General features: G+C 38.1%; 1 long non-coding RNA gene across 1 annotated transcript; it reads right to left on the bottom strand.

The window, feature by feature from the left end:
* Nucleotides 1–793: 793 nt before the first annotated feature.
* On the bottom strand, nucleotides 794–18,302 carry LOC136291755 (uncharacterized). The gene is made up of 4 exons (XR_010721695.1): nucleotides 18,261–18,302; nucleotides 9,863–9,951; nucleotides 9,008–9,157; nucleotides 794–1,696 (listed from the first exon to the last, which is right to left on the bottom strand). It is a non-coding gene; the product is annotated as an uncharacterized lncRNA (long non-coding RNA).
* Between the last annotated feature and the right edge of the window lie 351 nt (nucleotides 18,303–18,653).

Below are 18,653 nucleotides of genomic sequence, written 5' to 3'. Positions count from 1 at the left end.
CAAACTGAATGCACAAAGATCCTAACTCATAAAGTATAATTAAAAATGCTGAAAGTCATAAGGTTAAAGGACTAAATTTACTGAGCATCCTTTGATGTGACAGCCCAGGTTTTATGTATTTCATCTTGGATTGTATCCAGTGTCAAAGTGTTCTTACATGGAACAGTATATCTTATGACTGAGCTAAAACTCTTGGTGTCTAAAATACAAACCAACAATTTGTAATTTTGGAAAAAAAAGATAGTGAGACCAAGAAGGGATGTTTGAAAAAGGAACAAACTGGAACACAGGAATAAACAAATGTAGCAAAACCAGTGAAAATGTCAGCATTTTCCTGAAGTGATAATGCTGAAGGTCCAATGACCTCTCGAGCAGCTAGTATGAACTTTGTGTGTGCATATGCATGGTCCAAACTCACCTAAATGCAGATCTGGAAAGAAATTTTCCATTATGAATCTTGCTTGGTTTCCCCATGTGAAAATAGGCAGATACTAACTGTGTACAATTCTGTCTAGGAGGCTCCTGGGACACTTTAGAGCATAAGTAATACTTTTATCTGAAAATGATCCAAGTTCAGACAGCTGTGTGTAAAGGCTCCCAGTCTATTCCTAAGAGAGGAATAAAAGTAAGAGTAGTTGCTTGTGATTTATTAGTGATACTGTTGGTAAATTCCAGGTTGCAGCAATAAGAGATGGTATATATTTTAGAAGTTATAGGCTGGCGCACATAAATAAGAAAACTGTTCAGAATGAAACAGTAAACAGCTTTATTACAGCCATGAATCTCACTCAATGATAGTTGATGAATAGCCACAGAAGTTATTTTTAAGAGACAGAGTGCTAGACACAAGCTAGGAATGATCCTCGGCTATTTTCAAGAAATTCCATGGCTGTTTGATTTCCATGTAAACAACTCATTAAAGATTAATTGCAAGCCTGTAGCTTTTATAATACCTCAAGAATGACAAAATTCAGAGCCTTTGATGTCTACAGCACAGTTCTTGTGGGACTAACAATAGCAGAAAATTGAAACTGTGATATAGAATTAGACAAGGTAATATGCCTTAGCTTCACTGTAGTATAACTTTTCCTTTAACCCCTGCAGAAGATGCTGTCTATTGTCTGCTGTTACCCTTCCCAACAGAGCAGAAACATCTAGCTTAGCACTGCACAACAATCCAAAATGGTGCAAGTCTTCATTTTTTGAGCTTTGGTAATGAGTTGGTACATTTTAATTTTCAAAGAAAAAATGTGCCAATACATCTACAACAATAAGCTCTTTAGATGAAACTCTACTAGTCCCTTTACTTTACCTTCTAAATTTGGTAGGGGTGTCACACACATATGGAAGGCCCATTTCCCGTATTGCCTGCCTAGCACATCTGTAAAGTGCCTTGGAAATAGGACCTTTGAATGTATTTTAGTATTCCTTGTTCTCTCTGCAGAGGCTGCCAGCCAGTCTACAAGTAATGCCAGCTGAGGATGCTACATTTTGGATAGTTTTTGCTTGTCTCCAAAACAAAAGTATTTGTGCATTGATTTGTTTATATTTTGTTATGTCAAGCTTGTAACAAGTCATGCCATTGTAATGGAGTGGAGATGTCACCTTCATTTCTCACCTGCAAGAAGTTGCTGCCTCAGATGAATAAGGCTTTCTATTCCTTCTGTTTTGACTTAGATGGTCTTCGGCTGAAAGGCTGCAATACAGGATGAAACCACATAACCCTTGTTTTCAGCTGAAAATATTTCCATGAACAGATGAGACTCAGACCCTCAAGGTCACTGTTTTGGCAAAGAATGTTTAGAAAGAAATACGTGAGAAACTATGCTTATTCTAAAAGGAATTACAGGAAACGTATAACTTTATTATATTTCTTAAATACTGACATTTTAAAAACATAATCTTTGAAAAAAGGAGGCTTTAAGAATATCCTGGACTGGAAGTGAACTTAACCATACTTTGGAACAAAACAAAATCAAAGAGACTTGAACCACTAAAGTCAAAAGACACAAAAGAAGGCAAAACTAAAAACAGCTCTGGCAGCACCCTGTGTGCAGATTTTGTGGGACATAAGGCCTTCTGAACACACCTTTTGGAAGGCAACTGAAGCTTCTGTCACTTTCCAGCATTCGTCCTTTAGCTCAGAGATACTACAGACCAGTAAAGTATTTCCTTCAAGACAGTGTCTGAGCCAATTTGTCTTCTTTGTCTGGTGCTGAAAATGTTCTATCTAGTCTGTCCTGCCTGCTTTGGTATTACATTTTTGACTTCTGAGCTAGATTTTTCAGTCTGCAGTCTGATCACTTTAGCAGAGCTTATTTTGTGAAGCTGGCATTTTTATGCCTCTTTTGGGCAGCAGAATTTTTCACTTCCTGGACTGTGAACTGCCCTTAAAGCTTCCTTTAAATGCACCTGGCAGTGAAAGCATAAGGATCAATTTATGATTTTTTTGAAAAATAATAAATAATCAACTTTATAGAAAAGAATTCAAATAGGTGAGAATATTTCTCTCTGACAAACTATACAAGAAAATATTTATATCCTTTTCCTAACTTTTGTGTACTTGTCACTTGGCCACATGGTCACCTAAGGACAAGGATTAGCCATTTGTGAATTTTTTTCTATATGTATGTGCTTGTGAGCATGCACAAATGTGTATTTTTTTCTTTATATCTGTGTAAGTAATAAAAAATATTTGCCATTTCTCCTTATAGTAAATCTCAAAGTGCATTACAAGGTTTAGGTCCTCTCCTGCTGAATCTGCAGCCTCGCTAAGACTTTTAACAATGTGTATATGAGTATAATAAGACAGAACAGTAAGTTCTGAAACCACAAGATTATTATACTTAAAGGAGTCACGTAACACGTATCTTTATATAGCACAAGAATGTTTCTGCACTTTGCATCTTACTGCAGTACAAAACACTGGCCTCATCTGTGAAGCAGATCTTTCCTTGCAAGTTTTTGGAGATTCTTCTTTCCTTTGGGACAACATTACTTATGTAATGTGAATCTGTGGTTCATTTACATTTACTCCATAGATTCTGCTTTTTAGTTCCTTCAGAGATCATTCTTAATGCTTCTTGTCAGATGCTGAGATCAATTCTGTGTGTGCTGGGGAAGCAAGATATTGGAACTGCAATCTGCAGTTCGTGAAAGGAATCTGTTGTACATGAAAGGAGAATTTTATTTCAACTGAAGAGCTTGTCAGTGCCAGTGAAAAACAGGTTTGTGAAATAATATCAGTTGGGCCTATATCTATCCTTTAATAGTTAAATCTAATTTAAGCTGAAAGCAATGTCAAAATTAGCAGAAGCTTTTATCCATCAACCAGGGAGAGACTCATTCCCTATAGATAGGTTTCTCAGTTTTGTTTGCTTTGTACAGGTGTGCATGAAAGAGGTATTCTTTAACCTTTTCCAAGTTGCATCTTGAAGCCTGATTTATGAATGGGATAATTTTCTCCATGTAAATTCACTCATGCTAAGGCAGCGCATCCACAAAATCAGTGGAATTATCATTATTAGAAATGCCTCTCTACTATGTCTCCATGAAACAGAGAAAAGTCAGTTCCAAGTTTTCCTTAAGATAAAGCTTAATGCTACCCCAGTTGCTTGTGTATATCTTTACTGAGTAAAAATAAGCTTTATTAGGTAATTTTGGTCAAAATGCAAGAGAAATTCTTCTATACTAGCTGTTATAGATTTTTGAAGTGACTGGCTGAAAATAATGAAGGCTTTTATTCTAACTAAAATATTAAAAAATATTTTAAAGGTATAACATTTAAAACATAAGATTCTTGGTCACACTAGATAGTTTAGTTATGTCTACCAAGGTTCAGTCATACCAGGTAAATAGATTTAACTTGTGCATTTGTGCAAACTCAAGTACACAAAGAGTTCTCTTAACACTCCTTTCTGATAAGCCATGCACCACTGTCTCAAGACCATTCCTTGACAATAGGTAGGCATTAAGCCTTTGTTCCTCCTCCAAGTTTATTGAATGCTTATTATTGGCCAGACTTGGCTCCCTAGGTGTTTCTGCTTTTCCTAGGTGAATGTCTAAGTAAAAATCTATCTCTACTGTGACACTTGAGCTAGGTAGTAAAAAACACTCACTGGGAACTTGTATCTTTTCCTAATGCGTCCTTGGGAATTTAGCAATGTTGTGAAACTATCTGAGAAACCGTGGTAATGGAAATGTTAACAGAAACCAGACAGTAGTGTTTAAAAAGCTATTATGAACTTTAGCTTCTGTTCACACAGTTCTCAGAAAAAACAAAACTTTCAGTTGCTGAAACTGCAGTCTGAAGGGGGTGAATGTTTACTAGATTCTTTGTTACCAGCCAAAGAATCCACAGAAAGCATATTCCATCATATGTTTACATAGCAAATCACATCCACATACAAATGCTTTCATCAGTTGAACTCCACTGGAGATACTCAGCTGAAAAGGCTTATACTAAAGCATATTGAAGTCAGTGGAAATTTTCACATGGACTGCAGCAGTCCTTCTTTCAAGTAATGTTCTAACTCCACCTTTAGCAGCTAAGTTAAAGAAGTAACTCCATAAGTCATAAGCTCACAGCACCCTGTGATCTGTGCCAGACCCAGCCTTGTGACAAGATTATTCATTATTATGCTGGTGAATAGTGGTGAATATTGCACACTTTCCCTAGATAAAATCTTATGAAACTTGCATTCCCTGCAGATAAGCCTATGCATACCTAAACTACTTCATAGACATGAAAATTCCTCTTTATATGCACAAATTCTCCTGCTGAGAAGGGATGGTTTGAGTTGGCTTCAAAAGACATGCGGTTTATGAACCAGGCCTGTGACAGCTTCTTTTATAAAGGTAGTTTTGAAGTCTACTCTACAAGGGAAAACAATGTAAATGGTTAGGGTAGGATGTGGCCTGCAGTCTCTCCTATATTTTAGTTGAGTCTGGTTTGGTATGGCAATTTGAACAAGGAAATTCCTTCATCTGATAGTGAAAAGCATCCTCTGTACAGTCCTGTGATGTGTATTTCTTGCATTTTCTCTGTAGGGAACTTGAAAGTTTAGGGTTTTTTCCAGCTTGAGCCATGAGTATTTTGCTACATGAAGATGAAAAAAGCCAGGTTTTGAGGAGTGAGTACATTACTGTTTGATGGAATTGCTAAGGACTAACGTCATATGTCAACAAATAGTAGAATCATAGAAAGGTTTGGATTGGAAGACACCTTTAAAGATAATCTGGTTCCACCCCACTTTCCATGGCCAGAGACATTTTCCACTAGGCCACGTTGATCAGAGCCCCATCCAACCTGGCCTTGAACACTTTCAGGGACAGGGCATCCACAGCTTCTCAGGGCAACCTGTTCCAGTGTATGTAATACATATCCTTCTCTCTGACAACTGAATGGATAAACACAGATTGCTTGGATATGAAGATCAATGCATCCATGGCAGTTCAGACAAGGGAAATTTAACAGAAAATGTTGAGAGCTGTTGGCTGACTTGGACAGCTAGTGGTGTTACTGGGCTACCATCCTGTTATTCCATCTTTCTCACTGTGTCTCTGGAAATTCACGTCTTCATGACCTGTCAGGCCAATGCATAAAGAAATATAGTTTCATACACAAAGGATCAGGGGAGACAGAGGAGGGCAATGAAAAATGCTTTTCTTTTCTGAAGAAGATTTTAAAAGATTTTTTTCATCTTTAAAGGTTAGCAAAAATCCATTTTAGGAGCTTCTGAGAAAAAAAATTCTATGTTTTTTGCAACTGGCTCAAATCAAATGATGTGTTTCATTTAAAAAGCTTATCTTTTGAATGTATGAGTAATTTAAATTCAGACAAAGTATGACAGTCACAGAGTGTTTCTCTATATAAAGTTGTAAATTCTTCTAGATATAAAAGACAGACATAGAACATGACTTGAGAAAAACAGTCTGCTAACGGGCTTCTTGGAGCTGAACTTTGCTCGCAGCATGCTCTAGGGAACGTGATGACACACAGTGACCTTAGTCACAGAGAAACATAGAATACATTTTCTCAAAACAAGAAATAGTGGTAGCTCTGCTGTCAGTCTCTATAAATCTGGGAACAGAAGCTGTGAACCAACCTGCTGTCAAAACAATCTCCTAATAAGCCACGAAGTGAAAGTTTTTTTGTTATTCTATTTTAAATATTCACTTAACTTTTTACGAAAATGGACACTGTGCTTAGACTTTCTTTAGGCCTCCATTTTATGTTGCATATAAATTTTCTTCAACACATGAACACTAAATTATAAAACTAAACTTTTCCTCACAGCTTAGTTGAAATTAAGGATAGAATTACATCCAAAACCTGGGATCAAATTCCCCTGAAACTGAAATCTTAAATTAAAACCAGATCAAATTTTATAAGATGGCTTTCTTTTTTGTTACAATTAGCTTGTTTGAATATCTGATTTTTATTTTAGTATTTTGATTTTAAGTCAGGCTGGGTGCCGGATTTAAAAACTCTTACTCCACATCTGAGTTTTGTCACTGACCTACCACAGAGTGGAATGTCAGTTCAGATATTTCAATCAGGTTCAGAGTTGTCTTAAAAATCTCTAATTCATGTCTTTTGCACTCAGAGAGTACTTTAGATAGGGGATCGCTTCCTAAAAATGTTGTTGGGGAAACAAAACACATTGTATAACAGGATTAGGATCACTTTGAAAGTTTGAACTGCTAGTGGTTACTTAAAAATAACCTCATGGACTTGTAATTGAAAATTCCAGTTTATTTTTAACAGTAGGTGTTGCTGTAGGAAAAGAGAACAAAGCACGCAAAGCAAACTGCATTCACAGAACGGCACATTAGTGAAGAAAAAGGGCAGCCAGAATGCTTTGCTTGGAACTACTTAGAAAAACCCTATTGGCAGTTTATGCGATTTAAAATTTGACGTTATCACCTTTTCTTAGTCAGTTCTGCTGAACTGTCTATTAAAAACAATTACATAGTTTAGCATTTTGAATATTTTGTCTGGTTATAAAATTACCACTCAAAATTAAACCTTCCTCTTCTCACTGAAATTTATATTAATATTCTGTCTGCGTGAAAACTGTATCATAGACATACATACACTTCTAAATACCACTGCCTGGCTAGCATTTCAACCTGAAGATGTGGACAGATCAGAACGAAAGGTAGATTTATATTAAGTAAATATGGTGCACAGCTTACTCTTATGTCTAGATTAGCAGATACTACTGGCAAATCTCAGAAAATCACTGTAGGTACTCATTTGGCCTGTTGGCTTAGCAGACAGGTATGGCTGGTGATGCTCTCACTTTTCAATATGCCGATATAAGTCATTTGTGTTGCAGTGGTTCCAGACCCAAAACAGAGAGAGCTCCATGTGCACATAGTGTACACACACAGAAAAGGCCCTCTTTGCCCTGGTCTACACTTGATCCTGAGGTACTGAGACAAACACTGCATTGCCTGAACAGCAGAAGTCCATGGGAGAAAAATTAGCATGTTTGTTGAATTTTTGATCTGGAAGTGATTAGAGGGATTGCTAGGAGACTGTGGTGGAAGTGTGTTTGGCAAAAAAAGGAAGGAAAAAGTCACAGCCATGCTTGTGCCAAATGTTACCTGGGGAGAGCATGCTCTGCTCTGGCCAGTGTGAGGACAGGCCCTCTTTTAACCTGGGCTTTTTCTTTCAAGTTTTCCCCTCCCTCACTTATACTACAGTTCAGAACTTCAGGATAAAAAAAAAACCCAACTGTTGCCTTGTGATGTTTGGGTGAAGGACATGTGTTGTAAAACAGGCTTTGGGGGGAGCACTGTGAGAGTGAACACAAGCTGACAGCTTGCTGAAAGCCCAGGGGCTCGGCCTCCCCTGTATATTGTGCTCAGCCTATACTGTGATTAGAATTCCAGCTATCTGCTTGTGGGGAAGAACAGAGGGATTCTTCACTTCCTGCTCTGTGGAGGCACATAGAAGTCAAGGTCTCAGATGTCACTTACCTAATAACATTGTGATACTATCAGCAATGAGAGTTCTTAGTTTGATGGCATAAATAATTCACCAAATTATGAAAGCTTTATAGAAAGGGCAATAACTGGAAGTGAACCAAGATGCCTTTTAAGGATGTAATTGTAAACACAAGAGCCTCAATCTGCTTCCAGATCAGACTACTAGATCCAGCTGAATCTGCCAAACTGGACCAATGACTCAGTAGACATTCCAAGAATTTCATCAAGTTACTAAAAATTTAGGAATATAGCAGAAAGATGCCTTCTTTGATATATCTAATTGGAGATTTAAGATGTCTGTTGAGGAATAGTCAGAGATGATGAAGTGTAAATAGCAGCATATTGAGAAGTCATTTGAAAGTCTTTTTATGGCATGAGAGATTTACTGTGTTGAGAAGTTACGGATGTAAGGTCATTTTGTACCAATCATAACAGAGACAAAAGGGTTTGAGCTATGCTTAAAACTGTATGAAGTTTATATATGTGATGTTCATGGTTCAAAATAAGTGAGTCAATGAATCAGTTCATTGTATAGGAATACTTTCTGGTCTCTCTGAGCCATACTATTCAAATTTAGAGAAGTGATAGAGTTTAATGGTTTAATTATTAGTTCCTTTCTTCATGGTTTGGGTGCTATTAAGGTATGAGCTATTGTCCTTGGAAGAAATTACAAAAAATATTATTTAAAAAGTGTAATTTCTTGGAAAGTGAAAGAGAGACAAGTCCCCACCTAGGGAGAAAACTGTAATAGCAGTGGCAATTTAACAATGAAAGATCTCATCAGTTAAATTTGTAATAACAGTGATAGCAGAAAGGATCCACAAGTGTTGAATACTAACAAATATTTTGCCCAAAGGGTGAAAGATATGATGAGGGTTTGTGAATGGGATTGAATTCTTATCCTAACATTCCTTGGATCTGTTCTTTCAAGGGTATCTTGGCAAACACATGGCAGAGGAAATAAGATCTTTTGTCCTTTATATTTTTAGGGTGTGCAGGCAGTACCTACCTTGTGCTCCTCACAGCACCGAGATTGCCACTGGTTCCACACATGCAGCAGCATCTTCCTGTCCTGCACTCTGCTGAGGGGAGGAGCAGTTCCAGCCAAGGGGCAGAGCAAAGCTGCTTCTTGCTTCTTGGAGTTTTTGTTCAGGCCACACTAGGAGACATGATGAAATAGAAACATAGAAAAGAGGAGAAAGCTAGCATCACAGGTCATTTGTTAGCATTAGCACCTCAAAGACTTGATTTAATTTTGCATACTTTTAGATATTGCTTCTGCATCATCTGAGCTTATACTCCACAACATCTGCAACCATAAAAACATGTAGATAGAATAAGAGGGAATCTTTGAGCTAAAACATGCAAAAATTGTTTCAAATGAAGGAACAGGATTTTGTTTCCTCTTTACTGAATACATGCTGTCCTCATATAATTCTAAATTTTGGCTTAGTGTAAAAGAATGGAGGATAACATAACATCTGTGAGAGCTGACTGATAATGACAGCAAGCCTATAGTAAAGATCCTTGTTCCAGTGATTTTTTCCTGGTATATTTTAAATATTGCATATGGAAACCAATGTTTTGTACTTATTAACACCTTGTTACATGTCAGCCTTTGCTTGCAGCTTCGTTTTAACAATGCAGTTGGACTGTGGCTCTATTGAAAGGTTCAAACTTCAGGACATTCTCAAGCTCAGCTGAATCATTTATGTCACATCTGCCTTGGAGTAAAATTAGGAATTACTACTAGATGCTGCAGTATGGAATGCCTTCTCCATCATTGGCTCTCCTAAGCCAGGTTCTTCTGCAATAAATTTGGAACACAGCCATGACCCACAACATTTGACCACAGGCAATTTACCACAACAGTCATTGAATCACTTGCTTCTGGCTCTTGACTTCTGGACTTGTATATTTTTGGTTTCCTGTGCCTGTGAAAACAGACCATGCCTGGAAAGGAACACAAGACAGAAATACCTATCAGAAAGACTCAGTTTTGTATAATGTAGATAAATTAGAATGCATTCCCACTTGATTTTAGAAGCAGAATGTGGGCACCAGTGCTGTGGGTCTAAAGATATATTTGAAAAGGTGGCTCAAGGTTTTATTCCTGTATCTCCTCTGATCTTTTGAGTGAATCCTGTAGTTTTCATATAAAATCATAAACAAGTATACACAAATCACATTTTGCTGCCTGTCTTGAAAGGTGGAACTCCCTGTGAGGAACAGAGACTTGAATTTGATGACCTTTATGGGTCCCTTCCAATTTGAGATATCCTAGGATTCTGTGATTATAATCTTCTGGAGTCCAAAGGAGCTGTGTTTGAAAACAGTTTTTTTTTTTGGGAGTCCTCATTGCTGGTGGTGTCTATACATCTTGTTAAAGAAACACTCGTCCCTTTCCAAAACTAGCAGTGGAAGTCAAAATGGGGATGAGAAAAGACGAAGAATCAGAAGATGTGCCAAGATTGCAACAACAGACAAAAGGCAAAGCAGAGAATATCCTCCTTTTTCCAAGACTATGTATACTGTTGACTCACAAATTCTCAAATTCTCCAAATAGTAGTAGAACATACAAGGAAATGAAACTGCTGAGAGAATGAAAGCATATCTTTACAACAATGGTCAGGCCCCATTATGAAAAATACTACATAAGAACATCAAGAGCCTAAACTTTTCCCCTCACTGATAATACCAATTCATGAATTAAAAAGAACTGATTTTTGCTACTCACTTGACCCTCTCCCCAGCAAGAAATTCGTAAGTATTTAAAGTTCTTCCTTATAAGGATTGGATTCCTTTGAAATTAAATGATATAAAAATATGAAAATAGTCTGCAGTTGAATCATACTTATTTTTTTTAATATAGGTTTATTCAGCAAATTGGCTACCAGTTGAGAGCAATGGTTTCCATACTACGATTTGTGGTGTATTCAAAACAGATGGAAGCATCTCAAAGCCTGCTTTGTCCAAAGCCAAGAACATTTTTCGGCAAGAAGTCTGATCTTGTTGCCACATAAACAAAATGAGTGATTCAACTTAGTGTCTACATATTTTGGATTGGCAAAAACTGCTGTAAAAAAGTAAAGCCAGAGAGGAGATCTACAAAAATAGGAAAAGACAGAGCAAGCAAAAGAGAGAACTTCACACACATATGCGTGCACCACACACAAACACACCCATTCTGGCAGCTGTTAGACTTGAAGAGTTTGTGTTGTGAGATTCTAAACAAGTCACAGGGCATTTTGGTCCAGCTGGAAAATTTCTTACACTTTTTGTTCCCTGAGTTTAGGCACCCACATCAATATTGAAGAAAGCATATTTGTATGCCTTCTATTGGCTGTCCCTAAAAATAAAATTAAGCCTTACATTTTCTTCGGGTTTGTTTACAATGTAGATATTCAGTAAGATGCTTTCCAAGAAACCAAGTGTATCCTAAAACTCTGAAATGTAGAAAGGTAAAGAGAGTAGATAATAATCTTGACAGCTGTATGTGTGTATACTTGTGTGGAAGAGGTCAAAGATTTAATTTTGGACTAAGACTCAGGTGCTGAGTTGTTTGGCTCTGAGCTTCACCTAGATGATTCTGTTGTAGAGACTGTCATTGGGCATTTCCAAATCTGCAGTTTTTGTAGACATTGAAGTTCTGTCCTGGAAGTGCTCATGGAAGATGACTGAGTATGGGAGTAGACAGAGAAAGCTGTGCATAAGTCTGCCTCTGTCACTGATGTCTTTTGGTGGTTTGTGTGTTGCTGAGCTGCATAGTTTAACTCTCCAATTTTGTTCCCAGCATACTCCTGGATAAGCTGGCAGCCCAGGGCTTGGATTGGGGCAGTCTTCGCTGGGTTAGGAAACTGGCTGGATGGCTAGGCCCAGAAAGTGGTGGTGAATGGTGCTGTATCCAGCTGGCAGCCAGTCACCAGTGGTGTCCCTCAGGGGTCTGTGCTGGGACAAATTCTGTTCAGTATTTTCATTGATGACATGGATGAGGCTATTGAATCTTTCATTAGTAAATCTACAGACAACACGAAGGTGGGAGCATGTGTCGATCTGTTGGAAGATAGGATGGCTCTGCAGAGAGATCTGGAATGGTTGGATGGATGTGCAGAGTCTAACAAGTTTAATAAGTCTAAGAAGTTTAATAAGTCTAAGAAGTTTGATAAGTCCAAATGCCAAGTCCTGCACTTTGGCCACAATAACCCCCTGCGGTGTTATAGGCTGGGGACGGTGTGGCTGGGCAGTGCCCAGGAGGAAAAGAACCTGGGGGTTCTGGTCAGCAGCCGGCTGAACATGAGCCAACAGTGTGCCCAGGTGGCCAAGAGGGCCAATGGCATCCTGGCCTGTATCAGGAATGGTGTGGCCAGCAGGAGCAGGGAGGTCATTATTCCCCTATACTCAGCACTGGTCAGGCCACACCTTGAGTGCTGTGTCCAGTTCTGGGCCCCTCAGTTTAGGAAGGATGTTGAGACGCTTGAGCACGTCCAGAGAAGGGCAACAAAGCTGGTGAAGGACTTGGAAAACAGGCCATATGAAGAACGACTGTGGGAGCTGGGGTTGTTTAGCCTGGAGAAAAGGAGACTCAGAGGTGACCTTATCACTCTCTATAACTTCCTGAAGGGTGGTTGTAGTCAGGTGGGGGTTGGTGTCTTTCTCCAGGCTGCAACCGACAGAACGAGAGGACACAGTCTCAGGCTGCATCAAGGGAAATATAGGTTGGATATTAGGAAGAAGTTTTTCACAGAAAGAGTGATTAAATACTGGAATAGTCTACCCAGAAAGGTGGTGGAGTCACCATCCCTGGACGTGTTTAGAAAAAGACTGGATGTGGCACTCGATGCCATGATCTAGTTGAGGTGTCAGGGCTGGGTTGGACTCAATGACCTTGAAGGTCTCTTCCAACCTAAACATTCTGTGATTCTGTGATTCTTTTCTAGGGCAGTGTGTCTAGTTAATGTGTACATCAGACTGTTTGCTAAAATGTCTTCTAACCTTGCTTTGTTCCTCCAGTTTTTCCTACAGCAGAAGTGATGATGGCGACACAAAATGAGAATTTATTATGAAAAATGTCAGACACGGCATCGGATATAAACCAATACGTTTTGTGACATTTCAAAGCCTGTAGGTGAATAACGCAAGATTCAAGAACAGATTGGCCAGGAAAATGAGTTCCAAATCTCATTGAAAAAATCATGATAGATTTCTGATTTAAAAATTCTAGGACAGTTCAGGAGTTCTGTTGTTTGGTTGTACTATTTTTTTAACTACAGAAGTATTTTTTACTATGTAACTCACAATTTGACGACTGTGAAGCACACAATGAAGCTGCTGGTACATTTGTGAATGAACAATAATGTTTACTTCAGAGAATGAATAAATAGATTAAATAATGTATAAATAATTTGGAAGCAGAACTATTTTAGATCCAGAAAAAAGGAAAGTCTTATTAATTTCTGAAAGCAGATATTAAACTGCAAAAATTCAGTCATGTCAGGAAAGGTGAAGTCTAATTTGGGCACCTTAATCAGACATGAAATAGCATTTATCTGCAGTAAGAACATGGTGAAAGATTATTCAGAACTGGTTCAATCATGGTGAACTTGATTTAATAGCCAAGACTACCTATTAGAGAGAAAGCTCAGGGCTTGTTTTTGGTAAGAAATAGGGCAATTAATGGCACCATTAGTGGTAATTGACTTTGTATTGCTGACAAGATTTTAGGGGATTGTGACAAATAGTCTCCAGAACAGGATCTGACAGGATCTGTCTGACCCCTGCAAGAGGCCTCTGTGAGAGACAGAAGCTGCAGACGCACTATAAAAGAGCTCCAGAACTTCCTGCCACACATTAAGCTGGTGATGGACACATGCCCAAGCAGCATTTTGATTCTGTATTGCAGTCAGATGCAGTTGCACATCCCATTATTCACAGCCTTAGATTTCTTTCAGAATTAAGTCTAGATATGCAACAGAGAAAAGCTTCATTTCAGTCTGGACAGACACCTGATTTGGACAGATGGGGAAGTGATGTGCTGAGATGCACAGCAGAGTGCCATTGCTCTGCATTTTAGATAGCCTATGAGAGGCTGAAATTGGAAGAAATAAAGCAGTTACTTGGGCAATGAAATCTTCTAACTAAGAAAACCTCTGTCTGAGAAAAAACTAAATGGAGCATATATCTGGCACAACACCAATGATATATTTAGATGTTTTTTTGTTGCATTTATCGACACTTCTTTTCAGGACCGTTTTTTGATTGTTATACATAGCAAATTCTGAGCCTACCTATCTTCATGGTTTTCTTCTATGAATGAGATGCATTTTCTGTGGAATGGGGTGTTGTAATGTAGTCATAACTGTCCCACACGTCTTTCACTATTTCATACTTGTTGGCCAAGTAGATCAGGAAAACACTCCAGAGGACAAAATCAAACTGTGGGATACAGTTTGAATCAGTGGGTTTTTTTACTTCATATGACTCCTTCTTTTATCTGCTAGCATTTGATTAGCAAAAAGAGGCCTTTTTTTTTTTCTTTTGTGTAGCTCTTAAAGTCAGTGAGCTCAGAAATATGGATTTGTGTGACTATGCACTTTATAGAAATGTCCCCAGATGGTTAGAAAGCAATCTTTGAATGTTATGGAATGAAAAGAAACTACCAAAATTCCTGGGATTTTAATTTTACTTTCCAAAAAACATTCATCAAACATGCATTTGTAGAAAACATTGTGTCTTTCTCAGTAATCTATTTTCTTCTAGAATATAACATTATGAAACACATGTCAATAGATTATCAAGCACAATGGCAGTTCAGTGTGATTTAGTGACTGAGAAGGTGGTAACACTTCATGTTCATAACAAACAGTTGAGGTAGCACTACAGGAGCCCTAAACTCATATGGAAAAATGAAGTGGGTTTTATACTTTAATTCTGTATCAGTCACAATAAAATATATAATGTATTTTTAGAAGGATGGTAATTTCATTTTACTGTGATCCATAATTTTACTAGACATTAGCTCAAAACTTCAGTAAAATTTGAAGTTCATTTAATGGATATGAAGATAATAAATTCTTTAGAGTACACCAAAGCTTTGAAGGGTTATGCCAGCACATTCTGCAAAGAGGAGATGGGAAGGAATAAGGATATTTAACTTTTCTCCTCATCCTTGTATTTTTGACTTTCACAATTATACTTTTAAAGTAGCTCCATATGAAACCTGCATATGAAGACCTGTGATTTTAAGCTGCATTCCATTTATATTAGATGCTCTGTTTGTAGATTTCTGACATATCTAATTTTAAAAGTACTTCACTAATGCTATATTTAAAATCAAAACCAAAAACAGGAGCCTTTTAAGGATTCTTTTACTTTGTGCTCCTTGTTGGATTTTTGTGGTTAGAGAACCACATTTTTGTTTCAAATCCAACAGCTCTGTTATGAGAACAAAACCTAATGATCAGGGAAAATCTTGCCGAGAGATGATTTCTAGTGCATATCAAATGGATGAACTCTTGCTTATAGTGAAAAATGGCTTGACTGATTCTGGGCTTTAGCTTTAGATGCTAAATAAAATCAAGAATTTGTAATCCATAAGAAGCTAAACTGTACTAACAGTAAGGATTTTACACTGCATAATCAGAGAAGTACTTAATTTCAAATGGTTTAACTCTGTGTGGGTGGTCCATGCTCAAATTTTTTTTGTTTAATTTTGACACAGATCTCAAAGATGTGTCAGAGGTCCCTGAAGAGCAGTAAAGCTGGAGTCTAAGATTTCAACCGTACTGAAAGGTGGAGACAGTGAATCAGCTAATTAGCTACTAAGCCTTGGCACCTTGTGCCTTTCAGATTAAAAATACAGGCCCTTTGTAATAGTAATGGTTTTGTAAGTAACCACTTATTGCTCATTAAAAATTGTGATTCCCAAGCAAAACTGGCCCAGTTCTTCTCAGCAATGTAGAAGAACATGAATTTTCCTGTCTCAGGGGAAGGTTCTGCCACAGGAAGCATGGGGACAGATGTCCAGGAAGTCTGTCATAGGGAAAAACTTTGGAGAGCAGGGATTGCTGCTCCCACTGCCATGGGAAGGATGGTCAGACAGCGGCTGTTTGTGAGGACCACTCCACTCCACAGAATGAGGTGAATTTTTGCCAAACCAACACTGGTTTGGAAGCTGCAAGACTGGTTTTCCACGCCTTAGGTGTGGGTAAAGAAAGCAACCAGGCCAAGGTTACTGATAACAACCTATAGTTTGCGGTCTTAGAAAACCTTTTGCTGTTCCTGAGTCTGCAGTAAGTCTCTATTGATCTTTTGCCTTTGGATTCTGTATGTATTATTTGAAGAGAATCTGTAGTTGCTTATGCAGTTGACATCCAGGAATTTCTGCTTCTTACTTTAAATCTGAAATGTTGTCTGTCTCAGTGGTCTGGATAAGTAATTTTTTTATTTTGCTGCACCCTTTTCTGGTTTCATAGTATGTCAATCACTCACGGGAGCATTGTTAGGATTTGCCAATGTCAGTAAAGGGTTTTAAAAATAAAGTCAATTATAATGTCACAGAGCGTACCTGCTGCAGATTGTTTTTGTATTCAGTGAACAGCAACTCTTCAGAGACAGAAAGACCCTACCAGCTGAAATGGTAGCATCGCACCATTGCAGACAATCTAAGGAAATGGAAAATCCTTGAAGAAGGGTTTCTCCTCATCCTGTCAAAGATTTATGTTGAACACTTGAACATCCAAGCCAGAGGATGCATGTTGCACAGGGAGAGGGCAGTTCTGAGAAGGGTTATAAGAAATCCTGCTAAAACCAGACAGCCTGGAAGAGAAACTTTATGTAAGAGAATGGAGTATTCTGGTTTGACAGCCGTAACTCTCTGTGATGGGAAACTAGGAGAGTAAGATAAAAGATATACAGAATCCTTCTTTCTTCATTAATTCCTTCCTCCTCTGTGCTCATTTTGAAGATCACATTTTCAGAACTGCAAATTGCTTTGAGATAGAGAAGTCAAAGAAATCACAGAAATCACAGAATATCCTGAGTTGGAAGGGCCCCAGAGGGATCATTGAGTCCAACTGCTAAGTGAATGGCCCATACGGGGATCAAACCCATGACCTTGGCGTTATTAGCACCATGCCTTACCCAACTGAAAAGTTTATTGTTCAAATGTACATTGAAATATGTGCTTTTCAATGCTAATAATTATGTCCTCTCCTGAAAGTATATCTACTGTACTTTATCAAACACGTATTTCAAACGCAGAGATTGCAAAATTGTAGTTATAACTAACTGAGATTTCCATGTGAACAAAGAGAGCTCAGTTGAATCTTAAAGGATGTCCAGGATTCTTAACAGTAATAAGTGCTAATTAAAAAATGCTCTCTCTTGATTTTTTTTTTCTGGTCTAGAAGGTTAACTCCAAAAAATACCTGTTTTATTTTTAGACCTTTAGCATGAAAAAGTTAGATGACTTAACTGTGATATTTCAATTCAGCCCAACCTTGAGAATTCATGATTTTCTTTCCATATCATATGTTGCCTCCAATAAGGAAATTAGGAAAGGAAGTAGCATCAGATGATCTATGCATATTCTTTGAATCTTAGTGATTCTTATTGGCAGTTGTAAGACAGTGTGTGGCAAGCACCAAATCACTTATCATAGAAAGCTTTCCAGCAGGTAAGTGGAATCTACTTTACTGGGCAGAGAAGCATGCCACGTAAACCCATTATGAATTGCAGATTTTCATAATTAAGACACTTGTCTTCCAGTGCTTGAGAGGTAAGCCTGGTTGGCTATATTGTCTGTTGGACTTGGTGGTCCATGGTATAATTTTGTAGACACAAAGTTTGCACTGTCTGAGAAAAGGAGTCCTTTTTGTTTACCAGATTTCTAAACACCAGGGCTCAGAAGAGAACCCCGGGACAAAAAGAGTCATACTATGTTCAAGGAGAGATGATATCATTTGGAAGTCATTTTCTCAGGGAAGAAATAGGAGGGAGCAAACATCTGTTGACTGTTGGGAGGCTTGCCAAGCAAAACAGGAGTTGCGGTTGATAGTTAGGACATGCTAACAAAACCAAGGAAAGTAATAATTGTGTATAGAAACATACAAGATACATACTGCACATAGTTTTCAAAAGACCATCAAACTAACACAGCTGGATTTTTTCTGAAGGATGGTTGTCTATCTTTACTTTGCATGAAGAAAGCAAATGGAAACAAAACCATTTTTTCTTAAATATTTTATGCAGGAAAGAAAACTCACGTTGTCAGCTGTTTCTCAGCCTTCAGATGGTCTGAAAGACATACTTGCACTGGATCTAAGGGAGAAAAACCTGTGAGACAGAAAAAAATGTACACTTGCATTTCAGATACTGCATAATCATGCTCTCCCTCAGCAGCCTGTTCCAGTGCTCTGCCACCCTCAATATAAGGAAGGGGCAGTTTTCATTTTTGGGCAGATCTTTTGGTCAAAGAAGGCTGGGTGACCCGTTCCTTCACCCTATTGTTCCACTCTCTTATGGTCAATTACCACAGAAGATACAATGTGGCTGCAATTACTCTTAGCTGATAGTTAAATCAAGCTAATTTAAAATAAATACAGTGCCTAATGTCCAAAAGGTTAAAGGAATGTTGGTGAAACAATATAGTGAAACAA

This window comes from Chamaea fasciata, unplaced genomic scaffold, assembly GCF_029207755.1.
Source record: "Chamaea fasciata isolate MVZ Bird 193981 ecotype frontalis unplaced genomic scaffold, bChaFas1.0.hap1 SCAF_7, whole genome shotgun sequence".
Taxonomy (NCBI): domain Eukaryota; kingdom Metazoa; phylum Chordata; class Aves; order Passeriformes; family Sylviidae; genus Chamaea; species Chamaea fasciata.
This window is presented reverse-complemented; position numbering and strand designations above follow the sequence as displayed.